The sequence below is a fragment of the Triticum dicoccoides genome, chromosome 6B, assembly GCF_002162155.2.
Source record: "Triticum dicoccoides isolate Atlit2015 ecotype Zavitan chromosome 6B, WEW_v2.0, whole genome shotgun sequence".
In the NCBI taxonomy this organism is placed as follows: domain Eukaryota; kingdom Viridiplantae; phylum Streptophyta; class Magnoliopsida; order Poales; family Poaceae; genus Triticum; species Triticum dicoccoides.
Window position 1 is genome coordinate 261,316,853 of NC_041391.1, and position 15,072 is coordinate 261,331,924.

General features: G+C 44.2%; 1 long non-coding RNA gene across 1 annotated transcript; it reads left to right on the plus strand.

The window, feature by feature from the left end:
• Positions 1-13,778: 13,778 nt before the first annotated feature.
• Positions 13,779-14,280, plus strand: LOC119321723. The gene is made up of 2 exons (XR_005155160.1): positions 13,779-14,012; positions 14,092-14,280. It is a non-coding gene; the product is annotated as an uncharacterized LOC119321723 (long non-coding RNA).
• Positions 14,281-15,072: the final 792 nt, after the last annotated feature.

Below are 15,072 nucleotides of genomic sequence, written 5' to 3' on the forward strand. Positions count from 1 at the left end.
CGCGGTAGTAAGCGATACTGGTGAAAGCGGGAAACATCCGGGAAATTATCCCCGGTGTTTGACGTTTTCAGATAGATGAACCGAAGGGGAAAGTTGCATGTTCGCTATGCTAGGGACATGTGGTGGACGAACGAACTGCGAGTTCAGATTCGTCTCATCATTCTGAGCAACTTTCATGTACAAAGTATTTTCATCTGAGCTACGGTTTATTTTATATTAATTTTTAAAGTTTTATTTCATTTTTAGGAATAACAGAATTAATTTAATTAGGAAAACTAATTATGACGTCGGTGTGATGTCAGCAGTCAACCGCCTATTGACTGGGTCAACAGACGTGTGGGTCCCGTTTGTCATTGGCTAGACTAACTAATCATGATTAATTAGTTAACTAAGTGATTAGGTTAATTAATCAAAATTAATTAAGTTAATTAATTGATTAATTAATTAATTAATCTTTTTATAATTATTATTATTTTTAATTCCTTTTTTTAAAACGTTCTGGGGCGGGGGGCCCCTTGTCATAGGCCCCTGGGGGCCTTAGCGGGTCTCGGGCGCGGTTCTCGGGTGCCAGGACCCGGCTGGGGCACCCCAACGGGGCTGTGGGCGCCGGGTCGCCGGACCCGGGCGCGTGCTGGCTGACCGGCGGCCACGGCAGGGCGGCCGCAGCCGACCGGAGTGGGGACAACAAGGTGAGGGGGTGGTGGCCAGGTGCGGCGCGGGGCGCACGGGGCGAGTGAGGCCACGCGGGGCTGCGGAGCTGCAGGCGCGAGGCTGCGGGCAGGGAACGCGCGCGTGGTGACCGTAGTGCGCTACTGGGGAAGCGGGAGCAGAGAGCTGCGGCCAGGGCGCGAACGTGCGTGGCCAGAGCGGGCTCGGGCGTGGCCAAAGGCAGGCCAAGGCGCGCGCGGCAGAGCGAGCAGGCGCGGGGCGTGGCCGGCGGTGCGCGATGCGGACAGAGGAAACAAGGGGAGATGGGGTTCCATACCCCCGATGCAGGGGTTCACCGACGAGGCACGGGGAAGTCCGTCAATGGGGGGGACGTGGAGGACGTGCGGTGACGGAGTCGAGGCGACGCGGGGCTCCGGGGAGGTGTTCCTCCAGGCGACGGTGACGGCGATGCGACGTCGAGCTTGGGGGCCGCGGTTGAGGAGGAGGTCGGGGGTGACAACGATGTCGGGGAGGCGGTCCGGCGAGGGAGGCTTCGCGCGGCAGCGGTCAAGTGACGGGGTTCGGCGTGTCGAGGCGGCGGGTCGTGGCGGCGGCGGGGCACCAAAGACGGTGATGGTTGCATCGGGCGGCAACGAGGCGATGACGTCGGGGAGGGGGCCGATCCAGATCGGGAGATGGAGATGGGATCGAGGGAAGTGGGGGGGTCATGGGGAGACTGGGGAGTTAGGGTTTGCAGGGTGGACCAAGGGGGATGTAGGCTGGCTGACGGTACAGGCCGACCTGGTGGCCTAGTTGCCAGTTGGGCCGGTCGGCCCAGTGTGGGGGTGGCCCTTTCTCTTTTTTTTGTTTCCTCTTTTTTTTAAACAGAGATAGAAAATTACTATTTAGGGTAACTAAAAGAGCTGAGAAAAATGTGGGACATAGCCTATTAAATAGTTTGCATTTTTAGGCAGTGCCACAAAAGTTTGGAGGCCAAAGGAATCCAGTTGCTTTTTTCGCAAATAAGATAGCACTTTAAAATGCTGAAATTGCATTGTAATAATTGCTACAGTCCATCTTAGCGCTTAGGTGATGTTGTTCTCCTTAACAATTAAATGTTATGGAATTTTGGCTAAATGATGAACTATTTTGCAGCAACTTTGGTGCAACTCCATATATCACTTGCAAATTGAATTCTATTACAAAGTGGAATTTCAAATGATATTTGAATCAGAGGTGATCAAGCACTGTTTAGCAAAATGAACAACTTTAATCACAGAGGGTTACTGTAGCATGACACTGGGGGTGTTACAAATCTCCTCCACTACAAGAAATCTCGTCCCAAGATTTAAGGGCGGAGTAAGGAGGAAAGACTCGTGAAGGACGAAGCTCAACACAAGATAGGTACCTGGGGGCTATCTAAGTGAACGTGTCATAGAGGCACCTCTCGAGTGGAAATTCAAGAAAGACATCGGGAGTAAGGTAAGGAGGACCAATAAGAAGCTTCAACCAGATAGGCAATCGTTCGTTGCCTGAAACAGAGGGTGAAAGAGGTTTGGAGCTATGGGAATAAGTATTGCATCTAATACCAGAATAGATCGTCTCTCGGAAGGTGGCTCGTGATTTACATACGAAGCCAAGCGCGATGGACAACTTTGGAAAACAGGGATGTATAGGAGTCAGGTTTCGATCCTGTGGAATTGTGGGTTATGGGCCCACCATGTGGGTTAAAAGTAGAAAGGAGGCCGATAGCAAGGCACGTCAGATGATAGACTGTCAGTTATGTTGTCAACAACGTTGGTACCAAGGGCGAGGGACGGAGAGAACTATTTTCCTGCTCGTTGAATGAGGCGGACCAATAGGCAAAGTTCTCGTCCATTGGTGGTTACCGGAATGTCAACAGAAATAATAACAAGGTCTTACAGACAAATTGTACACCGAGGTGTTTTCATAAGCAGGGAATTATTTCTGCTTATATCATATAGATCACAAGAAGGCTAAACAAACCAATGGAAAGGAAAAATGAAATTATCAAATTAATCAGACCAATGGAAAGGAAAATGTGTTTACACATAAGAATTGGGGGTATATCCTTCCCCAGGGGAAGCGGAGCAGGATATACATGATATGACAACAAGTTCAAAAACATTTAGATAAAGGGGGCTAGGGAAGAATCATGATATTACACATACAACGTTGTTTGGATAATAGATCAAGAAACATTCGACAATGTGCTTCCAATGTTCTTGTTAATATTCGGAATACCTCAGTCATGCTTCGAGGTAGCATTAACAAGGTGTTCCAAGTAGGGTTTGGAGTTGAGGATCACAAGAAATACTCAATGAACAATTGCAGGAATAGCAAGGAGTCCAAGGTATAACCAAGACATGATCAAACATGTGTTGGAAAAAAGACAAGGGGGTTGTCAATGATAACTCAAATCATTAAAGGTCAAGGATGGTATTTCTCACCATGAAATTCAATTGTCATCTCAACGGAAGTCAAAATGTTGATGCTGATCATGACACATTTGTCGAGAGGCTCTATGAAGATGCCATCAAGGAGCGACAACATCAAGTAACAGGAAGGATGAAGCGAAAGGCTATTGGAACCAGGGATACGACACAAGTTCAAAATCAAGCTTGTTCTTTGAGGTGAAATGATAAGATGAAGAAGATCGACGTAAGCTTCGCTCATCGTCGAAAAGTTGTGCTCCAGGAATAAGGAACATGTAGCACAGTTAAAATTAGCACGATAATGATATACCCGATCGGGCTAGGAATGACTTGAAGGATTATTTAACTCATAGGCAACGAAAATTACTTAGAGTTATTGATTCGGAGTGCTGGATCGATTCACTTATCGGTGTTCTTGAGTGACTAATAAATCAGAACCCAGGGGAAATATGAAATTGATGTGAAGCAATACTAGATGAAGACTCATAGGAAGCAACACGGTCCTTTGATATCCTCGAGATACCGGAGGGTAATAATCGAAGGAAGGTCAAAACAGAGGTTGCGGGGATGTACTGATCTGCAGAAGGCAAGTACTTTAACTTGTCCGAGAAATGGGATCAAAGGGGAACACTCATGGTCAGAACCACGATGGCAAAGGATCAAATCCCAGATATAAGATGATCTTATACCATGGGGATAATCATAGTTACGAGAAGCTTCTATGATAAGATCTACATCGTTACCCTGGGCATGAACACAAAGTTCAAGGTCGACTCCCACTTCTCCAATGCATAACCTTTCATTCACTTCTCGTGTTCAATGAAGTTGTAGTGTTAAAGTTTTATCTGGCAAAATGTCAGAAGAGTATGACACTTGAAAACTCTTGGGTTCACACTAGGGAAGGCATAGGTTCAACCCTTAGGGGCATCTTAGGAACATATACCGCGAATTTCAAGAATAATTGACGCAAGTTCGAAGGTAGAGTATGGCTGACAAAAGCAGAGGATACAAATTTACCAAAGGCATTATGTATCAAGGGAAGAGCTCACAAGGTTAATGAATATTAAGGACATTGTCGGATAATAATCCAACCAAGGATATGACGGTCCATAAAGGATCTGATGTGAGTATCGTTACTCAACCAGAAGAAGAAAGAATGCAAAGGCATCAGATTATAGATATATCTGGATAACTTCAAAGCTTGAATACAAAGGAATTACGATTTTCATATCAAAAGATCAGAAGCAGAGGCTCTGATCAAAAGATAATTGAGTTGAATCGATATAGATCGACAATCAATAAAGGTTTCATTTGCCAAGAACAATCCCATGTTCGGAGTGATGTTTGAGCCGGAAGGATGAACGCTAGAATCTGATTGAGGATTTCGAGCTTTCACAACAAATTGGATGAAGGGACTCGAAACGATAGAGACATAGGATGTCAACGGAGATTACTAGAAACATGGAATTAACCATAATGCCGGCACGCAAGACTTTCCAAAGCAATAGGTTGCAAAGGATTCTCGGAAGGTCGGATAGCATTTCGGGATATTTTGTGAAACACATGAATAACTAGGAATGAACAAATCCTCGATAAGTGTCAGAAATTATTCGGACATGTTATTCATGCGGAAAAGGAGCTGCAAGGTAGTAGGCGCAAAGGAATCTCGGAAAATCGCAAAGTAGTTCAGGGTATCTTGTAGTAACAAGAGCAATTGGAAATGAAGGTATGGACGACAAGTGTATGTAGATATCCATGGGGATTTATCGGTGGTAGGGAATTGCGACGGCGAAGGGCAAAAGGGTCTCGGGAAAAACATCAAAGAGTATCTTCGGAATATTTTGGTGCACCAAGCGATCATCTGGAATGAAGGGCTCTCCGGGAGGAAATAGTTACGAGAACCTAATGTATAAGAGATTAACCCAAATATAAGAGAGATTAGAATCCCAGAGTATAGGCGAGGAGTAAAAGATCCTAATACCATCCAATGGCGACGTGGGCCCGTAAGACACACAACCAATGTTAGTAAAAGTTTATCAGTGACTAGACTCAACTTCGGTCAAGGAGTTGGAAAGGGGGCTACCTACAGGCAGTCGGCTCTGATACCAACTTGTGATGCCCTCGATTCAATCGTACACTAATCATACACGCAAATGTGTACGATCAAGATTAAGGACTCACGGGAAGATATCACAACACAACTCTGGACACAATTAAAATAATACAAGCTTTATATTACAAGCCAGGGGCCTCGAGGGCTCGAATACATAAGCTCGAATACACAAAAGTCAGCGGAAGCAACAATATCTGAGTACAGACATAAGTTAGACAAGTTTGCCTTAAGAAGGCTAGCACAAAAGCATCTACGATTGAAAAGGCAAGGCCTCCTTCCTGGGAGCCTCCTAACTACTCCTGGTCGTCGGTGGTCTCCATGTAGTAGTAGGCATCGACGGTGGCATCTAGCTTCTGGGCTCCGACATCTGGTTGCATCAACCGGAAAGAAGAAGAAAGGAGGAAAAGGGGAGCAAAGCAACTGTGAGTACTCGCAAGCAAGGATCTACACTACATATGCATCGGTATCAATGAAATGGGTTGTATCTGTGGACTGGACTGCAGAATGCCAGAAGAGAAGGGGAAATCCTAGCCTATCGAATACTAGCATCTTCAAGCAGCTCCAAGCATCTTGCAGCATCAGAAGAGATAAGAGTAGCATAAAGTAAAGTAGTAGTAGTGTCATCAACCTCGGCCAGAGATCCTTTCTCGACTCCCTGCAAGAAAGCAATTCCAGAATCATACTATCCATTTCTCATATCCATGTCTCATCCCAATTATCCAGTTCTAGTTGTATCGATCGGGATACAACTCCAAGTGTCCGTTACCGTAGGACAGGCTATCGATAGATGTTTTCTTCTTTGCAGGGGTGCACCAACTTACCCACCATGCTTGATTAACTCCGGCTGGACACACTTTCCTGGGTCATGCCTGACCTGGGCCAAACAATACGCCGACACCCGACCTAGGCTTAATAGAGAGGTCAAGCACGCCGGATGAAACCTATGCCCCCAGGGGTCATGGGCCATCGCCCCGGGAACTCCTGCACATTGCGTACGCGGCCGGTGAGAAGACCTAGCTACCTCCTTCAAAAAGGCAGGTGCTTATGCAATCCAACCCGGCGCGCCCCGCTCAGTTGCTGATGTCTATTAAGCTTCAACTGATGTATACGACGCAGAACGCCCATACTATGCCCACGTGATGGTTAGTGCTATCAGGCCAGAGGCCCCTGAGAACAGATATCCAAATCGTAATGGATTAGGAATGCGCGGTAACAAGCAGAGACTCACGAAAGATGTGACCCCGTTGTCCCATCTCGAGGACTTGCGGCAAGGGCTATGAATGCCCGGCCACGCCTCGTAATTATCTCGCGGGCACCCTCCAGGTCGACCCGTCTCCACATCACTCGCGAGTACCCCTCAGGGTCGACCAGCCTTTCCAAGTAACGGTGGTAAAGTCCAAGTATCCGTGTGTCCAAACATCAAGGGGAAAACCCGAGGAATCATCCCCGGTGAATTCCACTCAATATAATCATCAAGGTGAACGTAAGAGGAACCACCCCCGAAGTTCACACTTAGGGGTTGCACGACAAAGTCGTATCGGAAGTGGTTAAGGCGGAATCACCCTCGATGACCATGACCGAATAGCTACACTATAGGGTTAACATCAGGAGTGTTGTAGATGTCTCACCCTCGGCACTCGATAGTAACCCAGTAGTGTCGAGCAACTAAGGGTAAAGTGATGTGCGGTACCGGGGCCTGGTCTTTGATCCTGTTGATCGGGTCTTTGATGATGAAGCAGGGGCAACAGGGACAAGGTGGGGGTCACTGATGGATCACTAACCAACCTATACTAAGCAGTTTAGGATAAGAAGGTAAGGTACAATGAGCAGGTTACAAAAGCAGTCTATGCATCAGAATAGGAGCAAACAATAACAGTAGAAAAATCTAATGCAGGCATGAGAGAATGGAAAGGGCGATATCGGGATGATCAAAAAGGGGGGGCTTGCCTGATTACTCTGGCAAGGAGGGGTCATCAACACCGTAGTCGTACTGGGTTTCGCCGGCAGTCTCGGGGTCTACCGGAAAGAAGTAATGGAGGGGGAACACAATAAATAACAGAGCAATCAAAGCATCACAAAGCGTAACATGGAAATACGCGGTGCTAGGGGTGACCTAACGCGGCAGTAAGCGATACTGGTGAAAGGGGGAAACATCCGGGAAAGTATCCCCGGTGTTTGACGTTTTCGGACAAATGAACCGGAGGGGAAAGTTGCGTGTTCTCTATGCTAGGGACGTGTGGCGGACGAACGGACTACGTATTTAGATTCGTCTCGTCATTTTGAGCAACTTTCATGTACAAAGTATTTTCATCCGAGCTACGGTTTATTTTATATTAATTTTTAAAGTTTTATTTCATTTTTAGGAATAACAGAATTAATTTAATTAGGAAAATTAATTATGACGTCGACGTGATGTCAACAGTCAACCGGCTATTGACAGGGTCAACAGCCGTGTGGGTCCCATTTGTCATTGGCTAGACTAACTAATCATGATTATAATTAGTTAATTAAGTGATTAGGTTAATTAATTAGAACTAATTAATTAATTAATTAATTAATATTTTTTATAATTATTATTATTTTTAATTCCTTTTAAAAAAATGTTCTAGGGCGGGGCCCCCTTGTCATAGGCCCGTGGGGGCCTTAGCGGGTCTCGGGCGCGGTTCTCGGGTGCCAGGACCTGGCTGGGGCACCCGAACGGGGCTGTGGGTGCCGGGTCGCCAGACCCGGGCGCGTGTTGGCTGGCCAGCGGCCACGGCAGGGCGGCCGCAGCCGACCGGAGTTGGGACAACAAGGTGAGGGTGCGGGGGCCAGGTGCGGCGCAGGGCGCACGGGGCGAGCGAGGCCACGCGGGGCTGCGAAGCTGCAGGCGCGACGCCGCGGGCAGGGAACGCGCGCGTGGTGACCGTAGTGCGCTACCGGGGGAGTAGGAGCAGAGAGCTGCGGCCAGGGCGCGGACGTGCGTGGCCAGAGCGGGCTCGGGCATGGCCAAAGGCAGGCCAAGGCGCGCGCGGCAGAGTGAGCAGGCGCGGGGCATGGCCGGTGGTGCGCGATGCGGACAGAGGAAACATGGGGAGATGGGGTTCCATACCCCCGATGCAGGGGTTCGCCGACGAGGCGTGGGGAAGTCCGTCAAGGGGGGAGGACGTGGACGACGTGCGGAAACGGAGTCGAGGCGGCGCGGGGCTCCAGCGAGGTGTTCCTCCAGGCGACGGTGACGGCGACGCGACATCGAGCTTGGGGGCCACGGTTGAGGAGGAGGTCGGGAGTGACGGCGAAGTCGGGGAGGCGGTCCGACTAGGGAGGCTTCGCGCGGCAGCGGTCCGGTGACGGGGTCCGGCGTGTCGACGCGGCGGGCCGTGGCAGCGGCGGCGAGGCACCGGAGACGGTGATGGTGGTGTCGGGCGGAAGTGAGGCGATGACGTCGGGGAGGGGGCCGATCCAGATCGGGAGATGGAGATGGGATCGGGGGAAGTGGGGTATCGCGGGGAGAGTGGGGGGTTAGGGTTTGCGTGCTGGACAGAGGGGACGTAGGCTGGGCGACGGTGTGGGCCGGCCTGGTGGCCTAGTTTCTAGTTGGGCTGGGTTAGGGTTTCTCTTTTTTTCTGTTTCCTCTTTTATTAAAAAAACAAACATAGAAAATTACTATTTAGGGTAACCAAAAGAGGTGAGAAAAATGTGGGACATAGCCTATTAAATAGTTTGAATTTTTTAGGCAGTGCCACAAAAGTTTGGAGACCAGAGGAACCCATTTGCATTTTTGGCAAATAAGATAGCACTTTAAAATGCTGAAATTGCATTGTAATAATTGCTACAGTCCATCTTAGCGCTTAGGTGATGTTGTTCTCCTTAACAATTAAATGTTATGAAATTTTGGCTTAATGATGAACTACTTTGCAACAACTTCTGTGCAACTCCATATCTCACTTGCAAATTGAATTCTATTACAAAGTGGAATTTCAAATGATATTTGAATCGGAGGTGATCAAGCACTGTTTAGCAAAATGAACAGCTTTAATCACAGAGGGTTACTGTAGCATGACACTGGGGGTGTTACGTCTTCCAAAATAGTAGGACAATCAAATAAAGTCATGACCTCTTCAAGCCCACTTTTATGAAAAAATTCATAAGATTGATTATTCTCAAAAGTAGGGGGATAATTATTACCTAGAGTTGGCACTCTTCCAAACCCACTTCCAATATTATTGCAAATATTAGTATCAATATCATATTCATCATGAGGCTTAAATAAATTTTCAAGATCATAAGAACCATCATCACTCCAAACATGATCATTGCATTAAGTAGTGGACATAGCGAAACTAGCATCCCCAAGCTTAGGGTTTTGCATATTTTAGCACAATTGACATTAATAGAATTTATAATAACATAATTGCAGTCATGCTTTTCATTCAAGGAGTTGTCGTGAATCACTTCATAAGTTTCTTCTTTTAGTGCTTCATCACAATTTTCAGATTCACGAATTTCGAGCAAAACTTCATAAAGATAATCTAGTGCACTCGACTCAACAGCAATAGGTTCATCATAATTGGATCTCTTAGAAAGATTAGTAAGTGGATGTGGAGCCATAAGCTTTTTGTTCTTGATTTCCAATAAACACACAATTATGCAAGCGAACAAGCAAACAAACCAAGTAAGACATAAAAGGGCAAATGAAAAGGAAGTAAATAAAAAGGTGAATCTTTTTGTATTTCTGAAGACGTTTTAGAAGTGGGGGAGAGTAAAACGGAAGGCGAATGGCGAATAATGTAATGGAAGAGATGAGAGTTTATGATGGGTACTTGGTAGGCTTTACGTAGATCTCCCCGCCAATGGCGCAAGAAATTTTTCCTGCTACTTCTTGAGCTTGCGTTGGTTTTCCCTCGAAGAGATAAGTACTTCCCTCAGTTAACAACCAAGGTATCAATCTAGTAGGAGAAACGCGCAAGTCCCCAATAGATGCACCTACACAAACAATCAAACACTTGCACCCAACGCAATAAAGGGGATGTCAATCGCTTCACAATCACTGATATGTCTCCAATGTATATATAATTTTTGAATGTTCCATGCTGTTATATTATCATTCGTGGATGTTCTACAATCATTTTATAGCAACTTTATATCATTTTTTGGGACTAACCTATTGACATAGTGCCCAGTGCCAGTTGCTTTTTTTGCTTATTTTTTACTTCACGGGAAATCAATACCAAACGGAGTCCAAACGCAGTGAAACTTTTTGGTGATTTTTTCCGGACCAGAAGACACATGATGGGCCAATAAAGCACCTGAGGGGGGCTCCGAGGGGAGCACAACCCACCAGGGGGCCCAGGCGCGCCCAGGTGGGTTGTGTCCACCTTGGTGGCCTCCCACACCGCCTCTTTGCTCTATAAATACCCCAATATTCCGGAAACCCTAGAGGAGTCGACGAAAATCAATTGCAGCCGCCGCAAGTTCCAGAACCACCAGATCCAATCTAAACACCATCACGGAGGGGTTCATCATTCTCATTGGTGCCTCTCCGATGATGCGTGAGTAGTTCATTGTAGACCTACGGCTCCGTAGTTAGTAGCTAGATGGCTTCCTCTCTCTTTTTTGATTCTCAATACAATGGTCTCTTGGAGATCTATTTGATGTAACTCTTTTTTGCGGTGTGTTTGTTGGGATCCGATGAACTTTGAGTTTATGATCAGATCTATGTTTTTATCCATGAAAGTTATTGGAGTCTCTTGATCTCTTATATGCATGATTACTTATAGCCTCATATTTATTCTTTGAATCTTTGGTTTAGTTAGGCCAACTAGATCGATTTTTCTTGCCATGGGAAGAGGTGCTTTCTGATGGCTTCGATCTTACGGTGCTTGATCCCAGTGACAGAAGGGGAACTGACACATATGTATCGTTGATATTAAGGATAACAAGATGGGATCTATTTCTACATAAATAGAGCTTGTCTACATCATGTCATCGTTCTTATGGCATTAGTTCGTTTTTCTATGAACTTAATACACTAGATGCATGCTGGATAGCAGTCAATGTGTGGAGTAATAGTAGTAGATGCTTGCAGGAGTCGGTCTACTAATCTTGAACGTGATGCCTATATAATGATCATTGCCTGGATATTGTCATGATTATTTGAAGTTCTATCAATTGCCCAACAGTAATTTGTTTACCCGCCGTATACTATTTTTTCTCGAGAGAAGCCACTAGTGAAATCTACGGCCCCCGGGTCTCTTCTTTATTATATTTGCCTTCGAGATCCATTTTTATTTGTTTTTGTTTTCAGATCTATTAATACAAAAACACAAAAATACCTTGTTGCAATGTTTTATTTATTTATTTTATATTGCGTTCCCGCGAGATCTATTTATCCAATCTACTACAATTTTACCATCCTTTTACCCATGAGGGATTGACAACACCTCTCTTACGTCGGGTTGCAAGTATTTGTTCTTTGTGTGCACGAGTTGTTTACGTGGTGTTGCGTGGTTCTCCTACTGGTTCGATAACCTTGGTCTCATTACTGAGGGTAATACCTACCGTAGTTGTGTTGCATCATCCTTCCTCTTTGGGGAAATACCGATGTAGTTCAAGCCGCATCAAAAAGGAATTTTTGGCATTGTTGCTGGGGAGGATTAGTCTCCTGTCAACTTGCCAATTTCTGGCACCGTTGCCGAGGAGACATCATCAACATATAATAGGTTCCTAATCACAAATCTCATCTCCTCGCAATTTACATTATTTGACATCTACCTCTCCTTTTCCTCTCCCCCACTTCACAAAATTTGCCGTTTTATTCGCTCTCTTTTTTGTTCGTCATTTTCTCGTCAGATCTATTTTTAGTGCAATCTTGTTGCGTAGTCACGATGACTCAAGATTACACCAAGTTGTGTGATTTCCCCAATACCAACAACAATGATTTTATTAGCACTCCTATTGCTCCTCCCGCCGCTAGTGCGGAGTCTTTTGAAATTAATGCGGCTTATCTTGTTATGAAAGATCAATTTTCTAGTACTCCTAGTGAGGATGTCGCGTCCCATGTTAACACATTCGTGGAATTATGCGATATGCCAAAGAAAAAAATATGTGGACAATGATATTGTGAAGTTCAAATTATTCTCGTTTTCTTTGCGAGATCGTGCAAAAATTTGTTTTCTTCTTTGCCTCGCAATAGTATCGATTCTTCGGATAAGTGCAAAGATGATTTTATTACTAAGTATTTTCCGCCCGCGAAAGTTATTTACCATAGGACACAAATCATAAATTTTAAGCAACTTGAACACGAACATTTTCCGCAATCTTGGAAAAGAATGAAATTGACGCTAAGAAATTGTCCTACTCACGGTTTAAATCTTTGGATTATCATATGAAAAAATTATGCGGGATTGAATTTTGTTTCTAGAAATCTTTTATATTTCGTCGCGGGTGGCACTTTTATGGTAATTACTTTGGGTGAAGCCACTAAATTGCTAGGCAATATTATGGCAAATTATTCACAATGGCATACCGAAAGAGCTCCTACTTGTAAAAATGTTAATTCGGTTGAAGAAATTTTTTCTTTGAGTGAAAAAGTTGATGCTCTTATGAAATTTGTTGCTAATAAAAATGCTCCTATTGATTTTAACTAGGAAAGTGGCCCGCTCAATGCGCAGGCTAGGATCTTTAAAGTTATTTTTTTAATGTTTGTCTTGAAGTATAAATGCAACTAATTGTGGAGACATATTTTAAGTATTAGGATTTGATAAACTTTGTTGTTTGATGTTTTGGTTTTTTTATAGAGATATGATTATATTGTTGCTCGTTCATCCTTTAATTGCTAATTATTCATTTCATAATAATTCTGGGTTTGTGATCGACTATGTTTTTTAATTGTTTTTTAAACCATAGTTTTATTATCGACTGCATTATCCAAAAAAAATGTATATTTTTGTTACCAGTTTTATATTGTTGTTCACTATTTTCTCTTAAGATTAATTTGATTTTAGTTTGTAGAATTGTGAGTTTATTTTATTGTTTCTGTTAATTTTTTTTAGTCGTGCAAAGGTGTCTTTTATTTTGAGATGATTTTTTTTATTATGTAGACATGCATCACAGTATGTAGGGTGACCTTTTGTATCTTTACTGTGTTTATAAACAGTACTTGTGCACGTACACTCAGGCACTCAGCATTACCAAGGGCGCCTTACATTTTTCAGGTTACATTGTTTCCTAACAGTTTCCACTGTAGTAGTCGGATCCGGCTTCTCTGCTTCCTTTCCATGCTCCCATCCTTGCTCCCACTTTATCCTACGGCTGTCTTTTTCCCTTTTTTTTCTAATCTAATTATCTCTCTCCTCTTATTTTCAGGGGGTGGGGCCGGTATTTTCTTCCAATCAAATCAAGCCACGTTGGCGGGAGCACGGATGGGAGCATGGAAAGGAAGCAGGCAAGTCTCGTCCGTAGTAATCCCTGGAGAAACAAAGTTTGCACAGTACGTAACTGGTATAATGGTCCCACCAGTATTAGTGGCCACTTTACCCATTCTGGGACTTCTCCATTCTTCTTTCCTCACACAAGTAATACTGTTCTTGGCCGATCCTCTTTCTTCCTTCATTTTTTTTTCTTTTCAGTGTAGATTTGGTCTGTTGGATAGCTCGCATCTGCTTTGGTCCTAACCTGAGTCCACCCCCGCAGCTGGTGCTTCCACAGGGAGACCATCGATGGCGGCTAGTTTTCCTCCTCGTACACCTCCTGTAGGTTGGTAAATGGCGGCGGATGGGTATCATGGCCCAAGGATCTGTTGCGGCTGGGAGGAGGTGAGATTGTTGATCTGCACGGTGCCGTTGATGTTGTCTTCTGTGCAATTGATTTGGTCATGTATTTCATCTACCGCAGGTCTGCATTTTTCTTGGATCCAGCTTTAGTATGAGGATGCTAGTGTTGTTTTCTTCCCCAAGCGTGCAATCCAGACACACCTTTTGTTTTAGTTTATAAAAAGTTACAGCGTATTTATATATTGCACGCATGCATTAAAACTTTCTTGGTGGGCAGTATTTGTTTTCATGGTCATTTTATTTACTAACATTAAGATATGTGGGCTCAATCAAAATATGGTTGGCTAATTTTGGCCTTTCTGGGTTAGCACTACTCGTTGGGTTCGCTGTGTACGAAACTCTGCTTCGGAATTTGTCTTAGCGACTGTAGTCCTATTTCAGCGGACTTAAACTCACGTTTTCATTTGTAAAAAAAAAAAACCACATTCGCTCAGCGGTACCAACAGTCGCTTGTATCACGTTAGCATAGTTTTCTCTTTTAATTGATCTTTAAGTGTTTAATTTGGTACAGTGTAGATAGTAATAAGTAATGTAAGTATCGCAGGAAAAAAAAGTAATGTAAGTATATATTTGAGCAGACACCTGTGCAAATTAGTATTATATATATTCATTGCATGATGATGTATACTGGCTGTTTTTTTTTATTTGGTTGATGATAGTAATTTGTGAATGCGAAATACTCTCTCTGTCCTATAATACAAGACGTTATTACATCCAATATGTGAGGTGTAGTTTTAGTCTTTTTATGGCCCCCTCCACTTTTTTCCGGGCTTGGGACCGGCATTGGCAGTGTTAGACCCCCCTACCCCTACTATTTTTCAACACACTTATCAAAGAATTTGTACAGCTTTGATTAGCTATAGTTGAAATATTTCCCAGAGTATATTGTATATATAATAATTTAATATGGAAACCGGTCTGATTGCATTTAATATGAATCATAATAAGTTCCCCATGCTTTCACTGTCGGTTTGCATGAAATACTAAGTTTGTACAATAAAACATTAGATAATATATTTTGTCGATGTTTGGTAGTAATGAA